Here is a 24,714-nt window from a genome sequence, read left to right as displayed (position 1 = left end):
GCTGGGTCATCTGATGCGGAACAGGAATAGGTCGTTGGAGGAGCTGGGAGAAAGATTGTCTCGCCTACTGAGGAAGGTCGTCGCTGAGGTCTGTGACTCCTTGCCAGTACTTCATCTGCAGTATGTGACTGACACTTCCAATTCTGTGGAAGGAGGGTCTGGATTATGTGTTCCCTGCACTGATTGTTAGTGCTGCGGCGGGGGCATTCGAGGAGGACGTGGGGGATGCTGCTTTCCTTTGATACCCCGGAGCTGGGGGAGTTCAAGGAGGTGGGAAAGAAGGCCATGTACAGAATACAGTGGGGAAAAAAGTATTTAGTCAGCCACCAATTGTGCAAGTTCTCCCACTTAAAAAAGATGAGAGAGGCCTGTAATTTTCATCATAGGTACACGCCAACTATGACAGACAAATGAGAGAGAAAAAATCCAGAAAATCACATTGTAGGATTTTTAATGAATTTATTTGCAAATTATGGTGGAAAATAAGTATTTGGTCAATAACAAAAGTTTCTCAATACTTTGTTATATACCCTTTGTTGGCAATGACACAGGTCAAACGTTTTCTGTAAGTCTTCACAAGGTTTTCACACACTGTTGCTGGTATTTTGGCCCATTCCTCCATGCAGATGTCCTCTAGAGCAGTGATATTTTGGGGGCTGTCGCTGGGCAACACGGACATTCAACTCCCTCCAAAGATTTTCTATGGGGTTGAGATCTGGAGACTGGCTAGGCCACTCCAGGACCTTGAAATGCTTTTTACGAAGCCACTCCTTCGTTGCCCGGGCGGTGTGTTTCGGATCATTGTCATGCTGAAAGACTCAGCCACGTTTCATCTTCAATGCCCTTGCTGATGAAAGGAGGTTTTCACTCAAAATCTCACGATACATGGCCCCATTCATTCTTTCCTTTACACGGATCAGTCGTCCTGGTCCCTTTGCAGAAAAACAGCCCCAAAGCATGATGTTTCCACCCCCATTCTTCACAGTAGGCATGGTGTTCTTTGGATGCAACTCAGCATTCTTTGTCCTCCAAACACGACGAGTTGAGTTTTTACCAAAAAGTTCTATTTTGGTTTCATCTGACCATATGACATTCTCCCAATCCTCTTCTGGATCATCCAAATGCACTCTAGCAAACTTCAGACGGGCCTGGACATGTACTGGCTTAAGCAGGGGGACACGTCTGGCACTGCAGGATTTGAGTCCCTGGCGGCGTAGTGTGTTACTGATGGTAGGCTTTGTTACTTTGGTCCCAGCTCTCTGCAGGTCATTCACTAGGCCCCCCGTGTGGTTCTGGGATTTTTGCTCACCGTTCTTGTGATCATTTTGACGCCACGGGGTGAGATCTTGGGTGGAGCCCCAGATCGAGGGAGATTATCAGTGATCTTGTATGTCTTCCATTTCCTAATAATTGCTCCCACAGTTGATTTATTCAAACCAAGCTGCTTACCTATTGCAGATTCAGTCTTCCCAGCCTGGTGCAGGTCTACAATTTTGTTTCTGGTGTCCTTTGACAGCTCTTTGGTCTTGGCCATAGTGGAGTTTGGAGTGTGACTGTTTGAGGTTGTGGACAGGTGTCTTTTATACTGATAACAAGTTCAAACAGGTGCTATTAATACAGGTAACGAGTGGAGGACAGAGGAGCCTCTTAAAGAAGAAGTTACAGGTCTGTGAGAGCCAGAACTCTTGCTTGTTTGTAGGTGACCAAATACATATTTTCCACCATCATTTGCAAATAAATTCATTAAAAATCCTACAATGTGATTTTCTGGATTTGTTTTTCTCATTTTGTCTGTCATAGTTGACGTGTACCTATGATGAAAATTACAGGCCTCTCTCATCTTTTTAAGTGGGAGAACTTGCACAATTGGTGGCTGAGTAAATACTTTTTTCCCCCACTGTATGTGTAAAGGTGTCCCATGCCTCTTCCCTGGAAGGGGTAAAATCGACGAGGTGGGCGGGTGTGCTTGGTCCAGGTGCTTCCCCAAAAGGCTGTTGGTGATCATTATACAAACTACAAAACAAGTTCAAACAGGTGCTATTAATACAGGTAACGAGTGGAGGACAGAGGAGCCTCTTAAAGAAGAAGTTACAGGTCTGTGAGAGCCAGAAATCTTGCTTGTTTGTAGGTGACCAAATACATATTTTCCACCATCATTTGCAAATAAATTCATTAAAAATCCTACAATGTGATTTTCTGGATTTGTTTTTTCTCATTTTGTCTGTCATAGTTGACGTGTACCTATGATGAAAATTACAGGCCTCTCTCATCTTTTTAATGGGAGAACTTGCACAATTGGTGGCTGACTAAATACTTTTTTCCCCCACTGTATGTGTAAAGGTGTCCCATGCCTTTCCCGAAGGGGTAAAATCGACGAGGTGGGCGGGTGTGCTTGGTCCAGGTGCCTCCCCCAAAAGGCTGCTGGTGATCATTATACAAACTACAAACAAGTTCAAACAGGTGCTATTAATACAGGTAACGAGTGGAGGACAGAGGAGCCTCTTAAAGAAGAAGTTACAGGTCTGTGAGAGCCAGAAATCTTGCTTGTTTGTAGGTGACCAAATACATATTTTCCACCATCATTTGCAAATAAATTCATTAAAAACTCCTACAATGTGATTTTCTGGATTTGTTTTTCTCATTTTGTCTGTCATAGTTGACGTGTACCTATGATGAAAATTACAGGCCTCTCTCATCTTTTTAAGTGGGAGAACTTGCACAATTGGTGGCTGACTAAATACTTTTTTTCCCCCACTGTATGTGTAAAGGTGTCCCATGCTCTTCCCTGGAAGGGGTAAAATCGACGGGTGGGCGGGTGTGCTTGGTCCAGGTGCCTCCCGAAAAGCTGTTGGTGATCATTATACAAACTACAAAACAAGTTCAAACAGGTGCTATTAATACAGGTAACGAGTGGAGGACAGAGGAGCCTCTTAAAGAAGAAGTTACAGGTCTGTGAGAGCCAGAAATCTTGCTTGTTTGTAGGTGACCAAATACATATTTTCCACCATCATTTGCAAATAAACTCATTAAAAAATCCTACAATGTGATTTTCTGGATTTGTTTTTCTCATTTTGTCTGTCATAGTTGACGTGGTACCTATGATGAAAATTACAGGCCTCTCTCATCTTTTTTAAGTGGGAGAACTTGCACAATTGGTGGCTGACTAAATACTTTTTTCCCCCACTGTATGTGTAAAGGTGTCCCATGCCTCTTCCCTGGAAGGGGGTAAAATCGACGAGGTGGGCGGGTGTGCTTGGTCCAGGTGCCTCCCCAAAAGGCTGTTGGTGATCATTATACAAACTACAAACAAGTTCAAACAGGTGCTATTAATACAGGTAACGAGTGGAGGACAGAGGAGCCTCTTAAAGAAGAAGTTACAGGTCTGTGGAGAGCCAGAAATCTTGCTTGTTTGTAGGTGACCAAATACATATTTTCCACCATCATTTGCAAATAAATTCATTAAAAATCCTACAATGTGATTTTCTGGATTTGTTTTTCTCATTTTGTCTGTCATAGTTGACGTGTACCTATGATGAAAAATTACAGGCCTCTCTCATCTTTTTTAAGTGGGAGAACTTGCACAATTGGTGGCTGACTAAATACTTTTTTCCCCCACTGTATGTGTAAAGGGTGTCCCATGCCTCTTCCCTGGAAGGGGTAAAATCGACGTAGGTGGGCGGGTGTGCTTGGTCCAGGTGCCTCCCAAAAGGCTGTTGGTGATCATTATACAAACTGCCTATTGATAAGAGGGACAGCTGACCTCCAATGGAGGATAATACAAGGAGCCATAGCCACCAACATATATCTAGTACACCTGGATCCTACTGTTGGGGAGGGGTGTCCATTCTATGCTGAGTCTGAAACTCTGGCACATCTGTTTTTACAGTGTCCCAGGTTGGTCGGGATGATTGACCTGATCACTAATTGTCTCAACGCTGGGAGAGGTTTTCTCTTCCCAACTGTATATATTTGGGCCAAAGTACAGGTTTAGTCAAAACGGTGTAGTTGTGTTGCTTAATTTGTGTTAGGGGCGCAAAATTAGCGATATGGAAGACCCGAAAGAACAGTATTCGGGGACAGGGGTCTGTGGATGTGGTGGGAATGCTGGAGGGAATGTTGGCAGCGAGACTAAGGGTTGAGTTTGCCTATTATAAACTTGTCAACAATATTGATCTGTTTATGAGTATATGGGGTATTCAGAGGCTGTTGTGTTTAGTTACTGTGGAGGAGGAATTGGAGTTGTGTTTTTTAATTGATGTGTAACTATGGTTTTATATGAGTATTTATTGTGTGGTGGGCTCCCAGATCCAATAAAGATTATTTAAATCTCTCTCTCTCTCTCTCTCTCTCTCTCTCTCTCTCTCTCTCTCTCTCTCTCTCGCCCGCCCCCTCTCTCGTCTCTCTCTCTCGCTCTGTGTGTGTGGTGACAAAGAAGAGTAAAGTTAAGTGGTCCTCTGTACCTCAGCTGGTAGAGCACGGCGCGTAATGCCAAGGTAGTGGGTTCGATCCCCGTCCACCCATACACACAAAAAAAATGTATGCACGCATGACTGTAAGTCGCTTTGGATAAAAGCGCCTGCTAAATGGCATATTATATTATTATAAGGCCTCAACATCTTGCTGAATTTATCTGAACTAACATCTATCTCACTTTCTGCCACCGCCCATTTCGGAAGTGCTGGAACGAATAGGAACTTGCTTATACTTAGAGCTAAGTGTGATAATGATTTAAGAACAAACATTATGAATTTACTGTACATAAATGTAATAATGTTTGTGTATAGTTAAAAAGTCAAAACTCATGTCGGCATTCGTTATTATTGAAGAATAATGTGTTTTTTATCGAAGTTACACAATATCAGCTATGGTTTTGAAAAAAGCAGTAAATTAGGCTGAATGAACTGTTTTGTTGCCAAACGAGGCTCCGCTGATAGCCAGGTGAAACGGGTGGTAAGGATTCACTCGATGGTGCTGGAAAGGAAAGTTCAGCTGTTGGGACAGCATTTTGTAGGCCCTAACAGTTTGTGGGCACTGTTTGTAACCATTATAATGCATTTAATGTATTGTTTAGTGTTGTGTGTCACGCCCTGACTCAGGGGACGCTTTATATGTTGAGTCAGGGTGTGTATATTCCTTGTTGTGCTTTTCTATGTTGTCGATATATTATGTGTAGATCAATGTTGGTCGGTGTGGTTCCCAATCAGAGGCAGCTGTAGCTCGTTGTTCTGATTGGGGTCCATACTTAAGCAGCCTATTGGCACAGTCTAGTTGTGGGATCTTGTTCCTTGTAAGGTATGTTGTGTGTTCTACCTTGGACTTCACGTTTCATTTCCTGTGTTGTTTATTACTTTAATAAACATGTACGCATATCACGCTGCGCCTTGGTCTGACCCATCATTCAACGAACGTGACAGAAGATCCCACCAAACGAGGACCAAGCAGCGTGCCCAGGAGCAGCAGACACCCTGGACACAGGTAGTGGAGCAGAGATCATGGACTTGGGAGGAGATAAGAGAGGATCTGGCCAAGCATATGGAGGCCCTGAAAGGGATGAGGGAGATGGAGGTGAGATTAGCCGATAGCGGACCCTGGGCAAAGGAGGAAGCCCAGGCAGGAGAGGTGAAACGGAGACCCGAGAGGCAACCCCAATAAAAAAAATTGTGGGGGCACACGGTGTGGACGACGAGGCAGCAGGAGGCCGTTAAAGGGCGGATCTGCAGGTGAGGAGGCCACCATGTTACGGGGGCTATTGGTTCAGAGGGAGCAGGAGTTATTCGGGTCAGAGGGAGGCGCGACAGTAGGCTAAAAGGGAGAAGGAAAGTGTAGAGGCACGGCGAGAGGAGCTGGTTAGGCAGCAGAAGGAGCGGGGGTAACAAAGGAACCCAGTCCTGCCCTCGCACCAAGCAAGTGGTGCGTGGTCGCCAGTCCGATCCGGCCCGCTCCTGCTCCCCGCACCCGCAGTGGTGCGGTTCCCAGTCGGCCCGGCCCGCTCCGCACCCCGCACCAAGCCTCTGGTGCACGCCGCCACCGGGCCGGCCCTGCCTGCTCCGCACCAAGCCAGTGGTGCGCGCCGCCAGCCCGGCCCGGCCTGCCCTGCCCCCGCACCGAGCCAGTGGTGCACGCCGCCAGCCAGGCCCGGCTGTTCCTCTCCCGCACAAGCCAGTGGTGCGCGCCGCCAGCCCGGCCCCTTCCTGCTCCTCGCACCGAGCCAGTGGTGCGCGCCGCCAGCCCGGCCCGGCCTGTTTCTGCTCCTCGCACCAAGCCAGTGGTGCGCGCCGCCAGCCCGGCCCGGCCTGTCCTGCTCTCGCACCAAGCAGTGGTGCGCATCGCCAGCCCGGCCCGGCCTGTTCCTGCTCCTCGCACCGAGCCAGTGGAGCGCGCCGCCAGCCCGGCCCGGCCTGTTCCTGCTCCTCGCACCGGGCCAGTGGTGCGCGCCGCCAGCCCGGTCCGGCCTGTTCCTGCTCCTTGCACCAGCCAGTGGTGCGCACGCCAGCCCGGCCCGGCCTGTTCCTGCTCCTCGCACCGAGCCAGTGGTGTGCGCCGCCAGTCCGGCCCGGCCTGTTCCTGCCCTCGCACTCAAGCCAGTGGTGGGCGCCGCCAGTCCGGCACGCCCGCGCCCATTCCACCGGTGCCTGGTCCGCACCGGCCGGCTGCTCCACTCGAGCCAGAGCAGTCCGCTCCACCGGTGCCTGATCCAGTGCCGGTCAGCTGTTCCACTCGGAGCCAGAGCAGTCCGCTCCACCGGTGCCTGATCCAGCTCCGGTCAGCTGCTTCACCCCGGAGCCAGAGCAGTCCGCCCCACCGGTGCCTGATCCAGCTCCGGCCAGCTGCGCCACTCCGGAGCCAGAGCAGTCCGCTCCACCGGGGTCCAGTCCAGCTCCGGTCAGCGGCACCACTCCGAACCCAGAGCAGTCCGCCCCACCGGTGCCTGATCCAGCTTCGGTCAGCGGCTCCACCCCGAGCCAGAGCTGTCCGCTCCACCGGTGCCTAGTCCAGCTCCGGCCAGCGGCTCCAGTCTAGACCATGATGTCAGCCCCTCTCCAGGTTCGGGGTCTCCCACACCAGGGTCCAGACAGGGCCTGGCGGATTGGGGGAGGAAGGAGAGGGGAAGCAGCGCGCCGAGGTCCAGACCAGACCAGGGGCGCAACAGGGAGGCGAGAGTGAGAGGTCGTCACGCCCCGAGCCGGATCCGCTCCGAGGCGGAATACCCACCCGGCCCCTACCCTGTTATAGCTTATGTTGCAGCGGTCAGAGTCCGCACCTTTGGGGGTACTCTCACGCCCGGAATCAGGGACGCTTATATGTTGAGTCAGGGTGTGTATATTCCTTGTTGTGCTTTTTCTATGTTGTCGATCTATTATGTGTAGATTCTGTTGGCCGTGTGGTTCAATCAGAGGCAGCTGTAGGTCCATTCTCTGATTGGGGCCCATACTAGCAGCCTATTGGCACAGCCTAGTTGTGGGATCTTGTTCCTTGTAAGTTATGTTGTGTGTTCTACCTTGGACTTCACGCTTCGCTTTCCTTTGTTGTTTTGTTGTGTTGTTTATTACTTTAATAAATATATCACGCGCGCCTTGGTCTGACCCGCCATTCAACAACGTGACATTGTGTTGTATAATGGCTTTGCTGGCATGCATATTATAAAATGTGTTGAGTTTGCCCCACCAGGATTTACGGTGCCTTCGGAAAGTATTCAGACCGCTTTACTTTTTCCACATTTTGTTACGTTACAGCCTTATTCTTACATTTATTAAATCGCTTTTTCCCCCTTTCAATCTACACACAATACCCGATAATGACGAAGCAAAAACAGGTTTTTAAAAAACGGAAATATTACATTTACATAAGTATTCAGACCCTACTCAGTACTTTGTTGAAGCACACTTGGCAGTGATTACAGCATCGATTCTTCTTGGGTATAACGCTACAAGCTTGGCACACCTGTATTTAGGAGTTACTCCCATTTTTTCTCTGCAGATCCTCTCAAGCTCTGTCAGGTTGGATGTGGTTGCGTTGCTGCACAGCTATTTTCAGGTCTTCCAGAGATGTTAGATCGAGTTCAAGTCCGGGGCTCTGGCTGGACCACTCAAGGACATTCAGACTTGTCCCGAAGCCACTCCTGCATTTTCTTGGCTGTGTGCTTAGGGTCGTTGTCCTGTTGGAAGGCAAACTCCAAGCGGGCTGTCAGTGTGCCTTTACTGAGGAGTGACTTCCGTCTGGCCTGATTGGTGGAGTGCTGCAGAGATGGTTGTCCTTCTGGAAGGTTCTCCCATCTCCACAGAGGAACTCTAGAGCTCTGTCAAGTGACCACCGGGTTCTTGGTCACCTCCCTGTGTCACGACTTCCGCCGAGGCTGCCCTCCTTGTTCGGGCAGGTTTCGCCCGCCACCGCTTACTAGCTACTGCCGATCCATTTATCATCACTCCATTTGTCTTGTCTGCAATCACACACACCTGGTCCTTATTCCCTCATTAGTCATTGTATAAGTGTTCCCTCTGCTTCCTTTGTCTGTGTGAGTGATTGTTATTTGTGGAGGTTAGTGAAGCTCGGTGGAGCTTGTGTATTTTGTATCGACGGGAGATTTCCTGTGTGTTTTGTATTTTCCAGTGCGCCTGTTTAGTGCCCTGAGTGTGTGTGACGCATTTCTGCGAAACCGGCATTTTGGGCAGATTAAAGCCTGTGTTTCTGTGATTTACCCTCCTGCGCCTGACTCCTTCCACACCACCTCATCACACCCTGACCAAGGCCCTTCTCCCCTGATTGCTCAGCTTGGCTGGGCAACCAGCTCTAGGAAGAGTCTTGGTGGTTCCAAACTTCTTCCATTTAAGAATGATGGAGGCCACTGTGTTCTTGGGGATCTTCAATGCTGCAGACATTTTTTGGTACCCTTCCCCAGATCTCTGCCTCAACACAATCCTGTTTCAGAGCTCTACGGACAACTCCTTCGACCTCATGGCTTGGTATTTGCTCTGACATGCACTGTCAACTGTGGGTCCTTATATAGACAGGTATGTGCCTTTCCAAATCATGTCCAATCAATTGAATTTACCACAGGTGGACTCCAATCAAGTTGTAGAAACATCTCAAGGATAATCAATGGAAACAGGATGTATCTGAGATACATTTCGAGACTCATAGCAAAGGGTCTGACTACTTCTGTAAATAAGGTATTTCTGTTTTTTATTTTTTAGTAAATAAGCAAAACACTAAAAACCTGTTTTTTGCTTTGTCATTATGGGGTATTGTATGTAGATTGCTCGGGATTGTTTTTTTACAATCCATTTTAGAATAAGGCTGTAACGTAACAAAAATGTGGAAAAAGTCAAGGGCTCTGAATATTTTCGAAGGCACTGTACATGCTAAATTCGCCACTGGACACTTTAATCAAATCAGTAGGCCTATAGCAATATGTATCATGACATTAGCTTTTATAACTTAACATATTTTGCAACAGAATGAGTCTCTCTCTCCACTACCTATTGTTCAAGCAGTGAGGATTCAACATAATATATCTGCAGATAATCGCCAAAAAGCAGTAATAGCATGCCAGTATGCAAATGAGGTAGCCAAACTGGACGAGCTCTGTCGAGACTATCCTATCAACGGGACCGGAAGAACTGTAATATCCTATGTTTCTCGGAGTCGTGGCTGAACAAGGACATGGATAATATACATTTAGCTGGTTTTTTCTATGCATCTTCAAGACCGCAAGGCAGCGCCGAGCAAGGTTGGGGGGAAGGGGTGTGTCTCTTTGTTAACAACAGCGCCCGCGCAATTTCTAATATTAAGGGGAAGTCTCGAGGTTCTGCTCCCCGCCTGAGTTAAAATATCTCATGATAAGCTGTAGACCATACTATTTACCAAGAGAGTAGCTGCCATTTGCCACCACAAACCGATGCTGGCACTAAGACCGCACTGAACGAGCTGAATAGGGCCATAAGCAAACAAGAAAATGCTCATCAAGAGGCTGTGTTCCTAATGACCGGTGATTTTAATGCAGGGAAACTAAAATATGTTTTACCTAATTTCTACCAGCATGTCACCTGTGCAACTAGAGGAACACAACTCTAAATCACCTTTACCCACACACAGAAATGCATACAAACTCTCCTCACCCTCCATTTACCAGTGACGTGCTCAACACGGAAGTGGTCCGATGAAGTGGATGCTAAGCTACAGGACTGTTTCGCTAGCACAGACTGGAATATGTTCCGGGATTCATCCGATGGCATTAGTCACCAGATTCATTAACAAGTGCATCGACGACATCGCCCCCACAGTGACTGTACGCACGACATATCCCAACCAGAAGCCATGGATTACAGGCAACATCTGCACTGAACTAAGGGCTAGAACTGCCGCTTTCAAGGAGTAGGACACTAACCCGCACGACCCCGACAAGCCATCAAACAGGCAAAGCGCCATTACATGACTAAGATCGAATCCTACTACACCGGCTCTGACGCTCGTCAGATGTGGCAGGACTTGTAAACTATCACGGATTACAAAGGGAAACCCAGCCGCGAGCTGCCCAGCAACAAATGCCTACCAGACGAGCCAAATGCCTTCTATGCTCGCTTCCAGGCAGGCAACACTGAAAAATGCATGAGAGCACCAGCTGTTCCAGACGACTGTGTGATCACGCCTCCGTAGTCGATGTGAGTAAGACCTCACAACAGGTTAACATTCCTAAGGCAGCAGGGCCAGATGGGATTACCAGGACGCATACTCAGAGCATGTGCTGACCAGCTGGCAAGTGTCTTCACTGACATTTTCAACCTCTCCCTGACCCAGTCTGTAATACCTACATGTTTCGAAAGCAGACCACCATAGGTCTCTGTGCCCAAGAGCGCCAAGGTAACCTGTCTAAATGACTATCGCCCCATAGCACTCACATCTGTAGCCATGAAATGCTTTGAAGGTCTGGTCATGGCTCACATCAACACCATCATCCCAGACACATTGGACCCAACAGATCCACAGATAACGCAATCTCTATTGCACTCCACACTGCCCTTTCCCCACATGGACAAAAGGAACACCTCTGTGAGAATGCTGTTCATTGACTACAGCTCAGCATTCAACACCATAGTGCCCTCCAAACTCATCACTAAAGGACCCTGGGATTAAACACCTCCCTTTGCAATTGGATATAACAGGAACAGGATCCCATCTGTCTACCAATACTTCCCCATACCTTTTCCTGTTTGCCAGAAAATGGCTGCTGGCTAAGGATGCTGCTGGGACATTTGCAGCGCTTACTTTTTTTCTTTACTTTAATTGCTGTTTAACCTGGCTTTGGAATTTAGTGATTTACTCTGCGCCTTGGTTTTGTCTTCGCCCAAACTTTGACTGCAGTGAACAAAAAATAGCACAGGTACAGAGAGGCGGGACAGAGAGCAGACTAACAAACCAGTAGTGTTTCACTCGCTTTGTGACTGACAGGCACCTGTCCTATCAATAGATCACTAGAAGATGCATATCGCTCATTCTAGCGGAGAAGACTATACAGACGCTTTCTGACTAGCTAATTCAAACTTGTAAATGAAAAGAAGCCTAGTTAGTTGGAAAAAAGTAGCCAGCTGACAATGAGTCTGTTATCGCCTGTTTAGCTGACAGCTGGCTCTTATGGAAAACAATGACTAAGCCCAGTGTTTTGGCCAAACTCACAGGTGGTATTGTCTGTCCACTAAACAGCAGAGAAGCACTCAAAATTCAACATGATATCCATAATATATGCAACTGGATTCATTTCTAAATTGATTTATTTTCAAATGTGCTATGTCCATGAAAGTATGGCAATAATTTATATTAATCTTCAGTGCCATGCTATCGCAAGCTGCAATACTTGAAATTGCTTTGGATTACAGTAAGCACTCTAACGTCTATTCGATATGTTATGGTGGTTTTGGTAAGACCATTTAGCACTTCACTGTGAGGTAAACTGTTTCAGTTGAAAGAAACACACACACAACTAATATACTGGGTACAACTTATATGGAAGATGATGAGGGATAGGAAGGTTGTAGTGACCTTGCTTGCCCCCAGGCAGGAGGTGGAGCTTGACGTATGGATCGCCAGTCCGTTGGAGTCATGGCCTTTAGTCCCTATGGAGACACACACAGGCATGGTTACAGACGCACGCACACACACATGCAAACACACACACACACACACATACGCTGACACACACAGTGAGAGACACACACACATAAACACACACCGACACAGACACACACAGACCACACTTGGTCAAGGTTTAGCTATCATACACATGTCATACAGTCATACACCACAGGCTGTAAGCCAGACAAGGTTAGGGCATGACAAAGAACATTATGTCCTTTGGTGTTCAACTCTACTCTTGTTTTGTCTATTGTGTCGCATGCCATCTACCAAATCGCTCTCATTCTGGCCTCCATCATTTCTCAAGCTAGTCTGTTTATATGTAGGTGTGCCTACACTATCAATGCTTTCCATTGGGTTGGGGGTGCTTATCTGGGTATAAACATAGTGTCACGATCGCCGAAGGAGCGGACCAATACGCAGCTGCGTGGAGTGAACATGATGACTTTATTTATAAAGCAACCACGTAAAAAACAACAAAAGACGATAGTGAAGTCCTAACGAACAATACACTGAACTTGGAACAATAACCCACAAAACAAAGGTGAAAACTGACAGTTTAAATATGGCTCCAATCAGAGATAACGAGCCGACAGCTGACACTCGTTACCCCCGATTGGGAGTCATTGACTACAACATACAACACCTAGAAAAACAACCCACAGACCTGCAAACATAGAAATACACCCGACAGAACTACCAACATAGAAAAACACCCAAATCCCCAACAAAAACAACATACACTCTAGCTCACATACAAAAAGTCCTAGAGCCAGAGTGTCACAGCACTCCCTCTAAAGGTGCGCACTCCGGGGCGCACCAGCATACGCCTAGGGGAGGGTCTGGGTGGGCGTTGTCCACGGTGGTGGCTCTGGCGGTCGTGATCCCCACCCCACCACAGTCACAAACTGCTTAGTAGGCAGTACCGACTAAGGGACAGCACCTGACTAAGGGGCAGCACCGACCAAGCGGCAGCACCGACTAAGGGGCAGCACCGACCAAGGGGCAGCACCGGGCCAAGGGGCAGCACCTGACTAAAGGGCAGCACCGGACTGAGGGGCAGATCCTGGCTGGCTGGCTCAGGCGGATCCTGGCTGGACGGCTCTGGCGGATCTGGCTGGCGGAAGGCTCTGGCTGATCCTGTCCGGCAGAAGGCTCTGGCTGATCCTGTCTGGCAGAAGGCTCTGGCTGATCCTGTCTGGCAGAAGGCTCTGGCTGATCCTGTCTGGCAGAAGGCTCTGGCTGATCCTGTCTGGCAGAAGGCTCTGGCTGATCCTGTCTGGCAGAAGGCTCTGGCTGATCCTGTCTGGCGGAAGGCTCTGGCTGATCCTGTTGGCGGAAGGCTCTGGTGATCCTGTCTGGCAGAAGGCTCTGGCTGATCCTGTTGGCGGAAGGCTCTGACGGCGTTGGGCAGACGGGCAGCTCAGGACGGGGCGCTGGGCAGACGACAGTTCAGGCCCCGTGGGCAGATGGGCAGCCCAACGGCGCTGGGCAGATGGACAGTTCAGACGGGCGGGGCAGACGGACAGTTCAGGCCCTCGCTAGGGCAGACGGCAGACTCTGGCCGCCTGAGGCGCATGTAGGCCTGGAGCGCGGTGCCGGAACAGGAGGTACCGGGCTGAGGACACGATCTCAGGGCTAGTGCGGAGAGAAGCAACAGGGCTTGCTGGACCCTGGGAACGCACATGACGCCTAGTGCGAGGAGCCGGAACAGGGCATGCTGGACCCTGGGGACTCCCAACCTAGTGCGGGAGCCGGAACAGGGCATGCTGGACCCTGGGGACTCCATAACGCCTAGTGCGGGGAGCCGGAACAGGGCATGCTGGACCCTGGGGACTCCACCCCACGCCTAGTGCGGAGAGCAGGAACAGGCCGGGCGGGAGCTGGCGGCGCGCACCGTATCCCTGGTGCGAGTGGCCGGAACAGGCCGGGCCGGGCGGGCGAAGCGCACCCTATCCCTGGTGCGTGGAGTAGGAACAGGCCGGGCTGGGCTGGCGACGCGCACCGCATCCCTGTGCGAGTGGCGGAACAGGCCGGGCCGGGTGGCGAGGCGCACCGCATCCCTGGTGCGAGGAGTAGGAACAGGCCGGGCTGGGTTGGCGACGCGCACCGCAGGGCGAGCGGCCGGAACAGGCCGGGCCGGAGTTGGCGAGGCGCACCGGATCCCTGGGTGCGAGGAGTAGGAACAGGCCGGGCTGGGCTGGGCGACGCGCACCGCATCCCTGGTGCGAGTGGCCGGAACAGGCCGGGCCGGGAAGGCGGCGCACCGTATCCCTGGTGCGAGGAGTAGGAACAGGCCGGCGGGCTGGCGACGCGCACCGCACACCTAGTGCGAGGGACCGAACAGGCCGCACCGCACGGGAACACACACTACTGGCTGCACCACGGACTAGGAACGGGCCGGACCGAACTGGTTACACACCCCAGTACCTCACGCCGTGCCTCAACACTTTCCTTCCCTGCTTTACCCAGTTGCCCCTTGACCTGGTAGCCCACTGAACGCCCCTTCTCTGCCTCCGTCAGCCCCCTTAACCTGGCAGCCCTCTGACTCTGCCTTGTGGCAGCCTCCCTGCTGCCCGTCCCCGCATGTGCCCCCCAAAAATTTCTTGGGGTTGCCTCTCGTCCTTCCGACGATGATGGCCCTGCTGATGCCGCCCCTCCGCCGCCGCTCTCCACCGCCTGCCATGGTCGGCGATCCATACCGCCTAGGATCTCCCCCAAGTAGGACCCTTTACCTTCCACCAGTTCCTTCCATGTCCAGACCCTTTGTTCCTGGACGCGCTGCTTGGTTCCTTTATGGTGGGTTATTCTGTCACGACAGCCGGAAGGAGCGACCAATACGCAGCTGGGAGTGAACATGATGACTTTATTTATAAAGCAACCACGTAAAAAACAACAAAAGACGATAGTGAAGTCCTAACGTAACAATACACTGAACTTGGAACAATAACCCACAAAACAAAGGTGAAAACTGACAGTTTAAATATGGCTCCCAATCAGAGATAACGAGCCGACAGCTGACACTCCTACCTCCGATTGGGAGTCATTGACTACAACATACAACACCTAGAAAAACAACCCACAGACCTGCAAACATAGAAATACACCCGACAGAACTACCAACATAGAAAAACACCCAAATCCCCAACAAAACAACATACACTCTAGCTCACATACAAAAGTCCTAGAGCCAGAGTGTCACACATAGTCAATCGCCTTCTAAAAAGGACAAATGATAGCAACTCCCAGAAATGACCTAGTAGGAAGGCACAGAATTATGTCTGAATCCCAAATAGCACCATATTTCGCGAGTAGGTGCACTACTTTTGACAAGGACCCATATGGCGCTGGTCAAAAGTAGTGCACTTTATAGGGAATGGGGTAACATTTGGGATGCATATTTAGTCTGTGAATATTATTGAATGGGTGCATTTCAGCTTCACATCTACCATAGTACCCATAAGGGTGTACAGTGAGGGAAAAAAGTATTTGATCCCCTGCTGATTTTGTACGCTTGCCCACTGACAAAGACATGATCTGTCTATCATTTTAATGGGTACGTTTATTTGAACAGTGAGAGACAGAATAACAATAAAACAATCCAGAAAAACGCATGTCAAAAATGTTATAAATTGATTTGCATTTTAATGAGGGAAATAAGTATTTGACCCCTCTGCAAAACATGACTTGGTGGCAAAACCCTTGTTGGCAATCACAGAGGTCAGACGCTTCTTGTAGTTAGCCACCAGGTTTGCACACATCTCAGGAGGGATTTTGTTCCACTCCTCTTGCAGATCTTCCCAAGTCATTAAGATTTCGAGGCTGACGCTTGGGCAACTCGAACCTTCAGCTCCCTCCACAGATTTTCTATGGGATTAAGGTCTGGAGACTGGCTGGGCCACTCCAGGACCTTAATGTGCTTCTTCTTGAGCCACTCCTTTGTTGCCTTGGGCCGTGTGTTTTGGTCATTGTCATGCTGGAATACCCATCCACAACCCATTTTCAATGCCCTGGCTGAGGGAAGGAGGTTCTCACACAAGATTTGGACAGGTACATGGCCCTGTCCATCGTCCCTTTGATGCGGTGATGTTGTCCTGTCCCCTTAGCAGAAAAAAACCCCCCAAAGCATAATGTTTCCACATCCATGTTTGACGGTGGGGATGGTGTTCTTGGGGTCATAGGCAGCATTCCTCCTCCTCCAAACACGGGCGAGCTGGTTGATGCCAAAGACCCCGATTTTGGTCTCATCTGACCACAACACTTTCACCCAGTTCTCCTTGAATCATTCAGATGTTCATTGGCAAACTTCAGACAGCCCTGTATATGTGGCTTTCTTGAGCAGGGGGGACCTTTGCGGGCGCTGCAGGATTTCAGTCCTTCACGGCGTAGTGTGTTACCAATTGTTTTCTTGGTGACTATGGTCCCAGCTGCCTTGAGATCATTGACAAGATCCTCCCGTGTAATTCTGGGCTGATTCCTCACCGCTCACATGATCATTGCAACTCCACGAGGTGAGATCTTGCATGGAGCCCCAGGCCGAGGGAGATTGACAGTTATTTTGTGTTTCTTCCATTTGCGAATAATGGCACCAACTGTTGTCACCTTCTCACCAAGCTGCTTGGCGATGGTCTTGTAACCCATTCCAGCCTTGTGTAGGTCTACAATCTTGTCCCTGACATCCTTGGAGAGCTCTTTGGTCTTGGCCATGGTGGAGAGTTTGGAATCTGATTGATTGATTGCTTCTGTGGACAGGTGTCTTTTTATACAGGTAACAAGCTGAGATTAGGAGCACTCCCTTTAAGAGTGTGCTCCTAATCTCAGCTCGTTACCTGTATAAAAGACACCTGGGAGCCAGAAATCTTTCTGATTGAGAGGGGGTCAAATACTTATTTCCCTCATTAAAATGCAAATCAATTTATAACATTTTTGACATGCGCTTTTCTGGATTTTTTTGTTGTTATTCTGTCTCTCACTGTTCAAATAAACCTACCATTAAAATTATAGACTGATCATTTCTTTGTCAGTGGGTAAACGTACAAAATCAGCAGGGGATCAAATACTTTTTTTCCCTCACTGTATATTGTATGTTTGCCTGGTGTGGGCTGAATGTGAAATCTATCTTTCTAGCCCAGATCGCATCAATACTTAACTCTGCCTCATTGTCAAGATATAAACCTTGGTTCTCTCTCACTGAATAGAGTTCACAGGTTTTCTAGGCAAGCGCCATTGTCTTCATGACTTGGCTCGATGTGCTGGGTTAGAGCTAAGCCTGGAAAAAGTATGTTGAGTGGCTTTCGATGCTGCAATGCTAACCTAAGGCTTGCAGTGGATTGGATAGCGTAAGCTAATTGCACTTTGATTATTGGCGCTTTGTGTGGAGGAGACGTGGCTTAGCTTAGGCTTGGGGTGTAAGTGGAGTCTTGTTTTCAACCTTAGCCCTTGACGGAGGTTAGAATAGTCTGTATAGGGTTGAGTTTCTTACCTTGGCCTTGTGGATTGTACAGTGTAGACAGTTGTTCGTGATCGAAGAGCAGGGTAAATTCCAGGGTGCCCAGGTAAGCTGTAAAACAAAACAGTCGATACAGACAATCCATTATTGGCGGTGAATATAGCCTGATTAAAAGTGTGTATAAATGAATGCAAATAAACACATATGCATGTACAGATGGCCACACAGATGCATACACATAAACATAAACACCAACACACACACACACACCTTCCACCCCCAACCTCCAAAAACACAAACACCTGTAACTCCAGCCTCCTGCACAATTCTGAAATCTGGATACGCCAATGCTTATATTCCTGACAGTCTCTTAAAAAACATGCCCTGTTTTTATTACTCGCTGTGAGTGGAAAGAAAAGAAGCTTGAGGACTGAATCACATTACTCCGACACAGCAAAATAATCACACAGAGTGTGTGTGTGTGTGTGTGTGTGTGTGTAGCCCTCTGTCGGAGAAACTGGAGTGAGCGACAACAAACGCGAGACAATGACGGGGTTGAAGACGCCGACTCACAATTACTTCCCTTAAACACATGCAGTGCCAGCTGACACTGAGAAATGTACCCAGAAACTGGTTTTGACACAAACAAACGGCACTTTCGAGAGTCGGTATTAAACCGCGAGAATGTTGAGGCCCGTGTTTGTTTTCGATGATTAACTAGGATACACATTTATTTACATAAATCGCTGCAAGGACCCCATCGAAGTTCATGTGCGTAGACATGCACGAACATACACAATTTGACAGCTGTACACATAGGACTGTGATGCACATACTGCACACGCACATCCTCAGAGACAAACTCGAAGACAACATACACACCTCAGAGGCAAACAGAGAAACAGACATGCATGAAAACATGAATTCACAACTGGAACATCATTAACTAGCCTAATTTTAACACCCACAGTTAAACCCATAGTGACATTCAGAAAGACAAAAAAACACAAGCCACACTGTCTATAGCCTTACACACTTTGACCATTGGATGTACAGAATCGTCAAAATGATTGTAATAAAACATACAGTGCCTTCAGAAAGTATTCACACCCCTTGACTTTTTCCACATTTTGTGGTGTTATAGCCTTGATTTTTAATTTATTAAATTTAGATAATTGTCACTGGCCTACACACAATACACCAAATATCAAAGTGGAATTATATTTTTTGACATTTTTACAAACTATTTAAAAATGAAAAGCTGAAATGTCTTGAGTCAAAAAAGTATTCAATCCCTTTGTTATGGCAAGTCTAAATAAGTTCAGGAGTAAAAATGTGCAACAAGTCACATAATAAGTGCAATTATAGTGTTTAACATGATTTTTGAATGACTACATCATCTCTGTACCCCACAAATACAATTATCTGTAAGGTCCTCAGTCGAGCAGTGAACCACACCTGGTCACACCTCACACCAACCCCTACAGAAAACGGAGCCAATATGGACCCAGCTGAGGCAGCACAGCATCGGAGCACATTGAACACAGGGAGCTATGCTGAACTAACACGACCGCAGCCTGCAGCAGATCACAGAGAATCTCCGCAGCTGACAATCGCCGGTGCAGAGCCGGGTGAACACCCGACCAGCCCCTGCAGCCGGGCGGAGTGGAAGCCGCGACAGCGGCGTCGCCAGTCTCGCCTCCGACATTACGGAAACCCCGCCACCACCTCCGGAGAAGTATGACGGACGTCCCAGAGGGCTGCAGGGAATTCCTCACCCAGTGTTCCCAGGTATTCAGCCACAACCCTCCTCCATCCCACGGAGCAGGGCCGGGTGGCTTACCATCCCTCACTCTGTTGACGGGTCAGGACCATTCCTGGGCTACCATGAGTGGGAGAGCCACACTCTGGCGTGCTCCGACTCCTCCACCAATTCACCGGGAGCTATGCAAGGTGTTTGACACCTCTCGGGTATCGGGAGGGGTGCTAGTGAGCTGGAACCGAAACCCCAACTCCAGAGACTCCCAGACTTTTCTCCCCGTCAGGGTTCAGTGGGCCCGCACTGCGCGTCAGGCGCATGCACTGGTGGATTCTGGGGCCGCGGGAAACCTAATGGATGCGGGGTTGGCCCAAGGGTGGAGTGTTCCTTTACTCTCCCTCTCTGAGACGGTTCCGGTCATTGGCCTGGACGGCCGGCCGTTGGGGGTCGGGCTCATCACTCGGATGGCGGGGGCGCTATTGGAGGATATCCAGTTTTTATTGTGGACTCTCCGGAGTGTCCCCTCATCCTTGGGGAACTCCCCAGCGACTGGCGTGGGCGGAGAACGCCCAAAACACCCTTCTCTGCTCGTCCACCGGCCTGTCCCCCTTCCAGTGCCAATATGGGTACCAACCCCCCCTATTCCCCGAGCAAGAGGAGGAGGCGGCAGTCCTTTCGGTCCAGGCCCACAAAGTATGATCCTCCGACAACCTTAGGCACCACCTCACTCACAGTCTGGACTAATCAGTATCCTATTGGTGTCACCTGTGTCTACCTGTTCACCTGTGTATTTATGCCCTCACTTCCCTGTGTCTCCCTTGCTCAGTTTTCTCTGTTAGTTTCTCTATGTCCAGCAGTACTACTCAGTGTCTGATCGAGACCTATGTACAGGTACTTGAGAATTGTTCTCCTGTTTCGTTATTTGTTTCAGTCATAGGTAGTATTTCCGTATTTTGGCTGTCAGCCGGTTTTTGGAGACTTATTTGGTCTGCCTTTCTTTTATCGTGATAAGTCCGTTACTTGTATTCTGGCTTCGGGGACCACCAGTAAAGATCCTTGTTTCACCATCTCTGCCTACTGCCTACTGTATATCCTGCACCGCACCTGGGTCACACCTCACACCAACCCTTACAAAAACGCAGACATTGAATATCCCTTGAGCATGTGGAAGTTATTAAACACTTTGAATGGTGTATCAGTGCACCCAGTCACTACAAAGATACAGGCGTCTTCATAAATCAGTTGCCGGAGAGGAAGGAAACCGCTCAGGGATTTCACCATGAGGCCAATGGTGACTTTAAAACAGTTAAAGAGTTTAATGGCTGTGATAGGAGAAAAAAAAACATTTTAGTTACTCCACAATACTAACCTAATAGACAGAGTGAAAAGAAGGAAGCCTGTACAGAATAAAAATATTCCAAAACATGCATCCTGTTTGCAACAAGGCACTAAAGAAATACTGCAAAAAATGTGGCAAAGCAATTAACATTTGTCCTGAATACAAAGTCTTATGTTTGGGGCAATTCCAATACAGCACATTTCTGAGTAACACTCTCATATTTTCAAGCATAGTGGTGGCTGTATCATGTTATGGATATGCTTATAATCGTTAAGGAATGGGAGTTTTTCAGGATGAAAAAGAAACGGAATGGAGCTAAGCACAGGCAAAATCCTAGAGAAAAACCTGGTTCAGTCTTCTTTCCACCAGACACTGGGAGGGAAATTCACTACAATAACCTAAAACACAAGGCCAAATATACCTGGGGTTGCTTTCCAAGATGATATTGATTGTTCCTGATTGGCGTAGTTACAGTTTTGACTTAATATCCTTAAAATCTATGGCAAGACTTGAAAATGGCTGTTTAGCATTTTCAACAATCAACTTGACAAAGCTTGAAGAATTGTTTTAATAATAATGTGCAAATATTTCTACAATCCAAGTGTGCAAAGCTCTTAGAGACTTATCCATAAAGACATAGCTGTAATAGCTGCCAAACGTGATTCTAACATGTATTGACTCAGGGTTGCGAGTACTAATGCGTTTCAGCCAATCAGTTGTGTTGTGACAAGGTAGGGGGGTATACAGAAGATAGCCCTATTTGGTAAAAAGACCAAGTCCATATTATGGCAAGAACAGCTCAAATAAAAATAAAAATAAATAAAAAATAAATAAATAAAAAATAAGTGCACTTATTGGTAGATGGGTAAAAATTAAGAAAAAAACAAACAAACAAAAAGAAACAAAAAAAAACACGAGCAATGGACATTAGACCAGTGGAAATGTGTCCTTTGGTCTGGAGTCCAATTTGAGATTTTTGGTTCCAACCGCCGTGTCTTTGTGAGACGCTGTGTTGGTGAACAGATGATCTCCGCATGTGTATTTCCCACCGTAAAGCATGGAGGAGGAGGTGTTTTGGTGTGGGGGTGCTTTGCTGGTGACACTGTCTGTGATTTATTTAGAATTCAAGGCACACCAGCATGGCTACCACAGCATTCTGCAGCGATACGCCATCCCATCTGGTTTGGGCTTAGTGGGACTATCATTTGTTTTTCAACAGGACAATGACCCACACACATCCAGGCTGTGTAAGGGCTATTTTACCAAGAAGGAGAGTGATGCAGTGCTGCATCAGATGACATGGCTCTCCACAATCTCGACCTCAACCCATTTGAGATGGTTTGGGATGAGTCGGACGGCAGAGTGAAGGAAAAGCAGCGCTCAGCATATGTGGGAACTCCTTCAAGACTGTTGGAAAAGCATTCCATGTTAAGCTGGTTGAGAGAATGCCAAGAGTGTGCAAAGCTGTCATCAAGGCAAAGGGTGGCTATTTGAAGAATTTGTTTAACACTTCTTTGGTTACTACATGATTCCATATGTGTTATTTCATAGTTGTGATGTTTTCACTATTATTGCTTACAATGTAAAAAAAAATAGTAAAAATAAAGAAAACCCCCTTGAATTATGTAGGGTGTGTCCAAACTTTTGACTGGTACTGTATGTAAATTAGATATTTCTGTATTTTCATTTTTCAATACATTTGCAAACATTTCAAAAATAATGTATTATGTGTTAATGTGTGTTGATGGGTGAGAAAAACAATCTAGTTAATCCATTTTTAATCCATTTTGCTGTAACACAACAAAATGTGGAATAAGTCAAGGGGTGTGAATACTTTCTGAAGGCACTGTATATGTTTGATGAGTGTATGCACAAAAAAATAACGTTTTCACAACCATTGTAGCTAGAATACATCCATAAGGTAGTGTGCAACGTGGTTGTGGAATGTGTTGTAAAAAAAGTATGATGAAATTAGCATAATCCAGAGGGTTATTGTCGAAATTAGATTTCTCCATTTCTAATCCTTTCTGGTTCCGCTTCCTCCATATACCCATGAAACACTGTTCATTTGTTTTTGTGTATTACTCATTCCGTTGAAATGTACTTGGAACAAAACCGACAGATTTATGCGAAATTAATTGGACGTTGTTGGAGATGTGAGAAGGAACATTTGGCCCACGTTATCTTTCTTTAAAACCCTGGCTAATGACGTGTTACCAAGACCATGTTCTTAATTATTGTAAACATTGAGATGAACTGGGGAATGTAGCAGCTTATTGAGAACGGTGGAGTGGCCGTAGAATGTTTTGGAAAAAGTTGTACATTCCGAAATAGATACACACACACACACACACTCACACTCACATACATTCTCACAGACACACAACCACACACACCAAACTTGGACCCGAAGGCCTTCGCTTTCCTGATCTAACCCCTGAACCCTGACCCCCACTAGGGTTACTTTTTGATATTGGAAATAACTGACATTGCGATATTTTTGTTTTTCTGCCCAATTATATATTGCGATATGAAAAAATACAGGACGTATGGATGATCCTCTGGGAAAAATGCAGTTTGCAAACATGGCGACTCCTTCAGGGGTGGAAGTCCTCATTAATAAAGTGTACGGTCAGACTTATGTGGGGCTCCGTTGTCCGGGCTGGACCACAAGTCCGTTGTTGCTGTATAATATTCCACTTGTGACAGCTCTGTTTCAACTTGGCCTTGCATTTCTCGCAACAACTCTGGGATGGCAACTTTAGAGAAAATAGTTGCGTGATGGCATCCATACCGCTTGTCAAGCGACCGGACCATGTTTCAAACCCTCTTTGGTAACCGTGTTAATTGGTCCCATGTCTTTGGCGATGAAATGTTATTCAGAATCTGTGATTTCTCTCCGTTTGGAACCTTTCGTATGGTGTAATACTGGCAAAGTCATCCGAAATAGATTTTTTTTTCTTTGGAGGGCATTTGGAGATGCTTTGCACTTGTCATACGAAGATTTGTGGTGCCGCCTAAATGATCTAACAAATTGGACGTGGTTGCCTCATGTTGTCTTGTGGTGCAAAGAGCACTCTCAACAAAGTACCTGTTTTTTGGTTAACATCATCCTGTCTGTAGCCAAAATATTTCCATATAATTGACGGCTGCATTTCTATTTGCACCACAATTTCCCTCAATTCGGTCTTTTTTTGCCTGTTCCTCGCTCATCATTTCCTCGAAATCACGCGCAAGCAGAAGCCTGCATGTCAACCACGTGGCAGCAACGAACTCCGTGTTTGAAATAATAATAATAATAATAAACTGTGTATCCAATAACCCACCGTAAATCGGAGTAATGTTATATCAGACATATATTGCTATTATAACATGTTAAAAAAAATATATTTGTAGACTGATATATGTTTTCGTCTTACTAAATCGCACGTTTCTCGATGTGACTTCGGATATATCAACGCAATGTCAATGCTGAAACAATATATCGTGCAGCCCTACCCCCCAAACCCCCCCACCCCCCACTCCCTTTCATCATCATCATCATCTGAATCCACCCCTTCGCCTCTCTCCCCGGTCCACCCTCGATGGGTTTCCTCTCCCTATCTTCTCTCTGTCCGTCTCCCCTCCATTGTTCAATCCGAAATCTGGTTCCTTCAGGATCTTCTTCTCCCGGGCGGGGCAGGGGTCATGGGATAGTCATGGAAGCGCGGGAAGAAGTCGGAGATCTGCGGGATAGGCATTATGGGCCCGGGACACACGTTGATGGCAAAAGTGCTCACTGCACATGGAGATCTTGACTGGAGAGGGTGGAGGGAGATCTGGGAGCAGAGGAGGTGGCACGAAAGGTGCGGGGGGAGGATGGGGTGGAAGAGGAGGGAGGGATGGAGAGATGGGAGGAGGTGGAAGAGTCGGGTGGGGGGCGAAGGGGAGTGGATGGCGGAGGAGGTTTCGATACGCTCATGTGCACGCCGGATGGGACTGTGGGTAGGCGTGTGTGTGTGGTAGGTAGGTAGGTAGGTAGGTAGGTAGGTGTGTGTGTGT

General features: G+C 47.7%; 1 pseudogene; it reads right to left on the bottom strand.

The window, feature by feature from the left end:
- The window catches only part of LOC123481302, a 59,155-nt pseudogene extending 34,521 nt beyond the window's left edge, over positions 1-24,634 (bottom strand).
- Between the last annotated feature and the right edge of the window lie 80 nt (positions 24,635-24,714).

Source organism: Coregonus clupeaformis, unplaced genomic scaffold (genome assembly GCF_020615455.1).
Source record: "Coregonus clupeaformis isolate EN_2021a unplaced genomic scaffold, ASM2061545v1 scaf0513, whole genome shotgun sequence".
In the NCBI taxonomy this organism is placed as follows: Eukaryota; Metazoa; Chordata; class Actinopteri; order Salmoniformes; family Salmonidae; genus Coregonus; species Coregonus clupeaformis.
The sequence above is the reverse complement of the archived record's forward strand: the minus strand, read 5'-3'. Positions and strand labels throughout refer to the sequence as shown.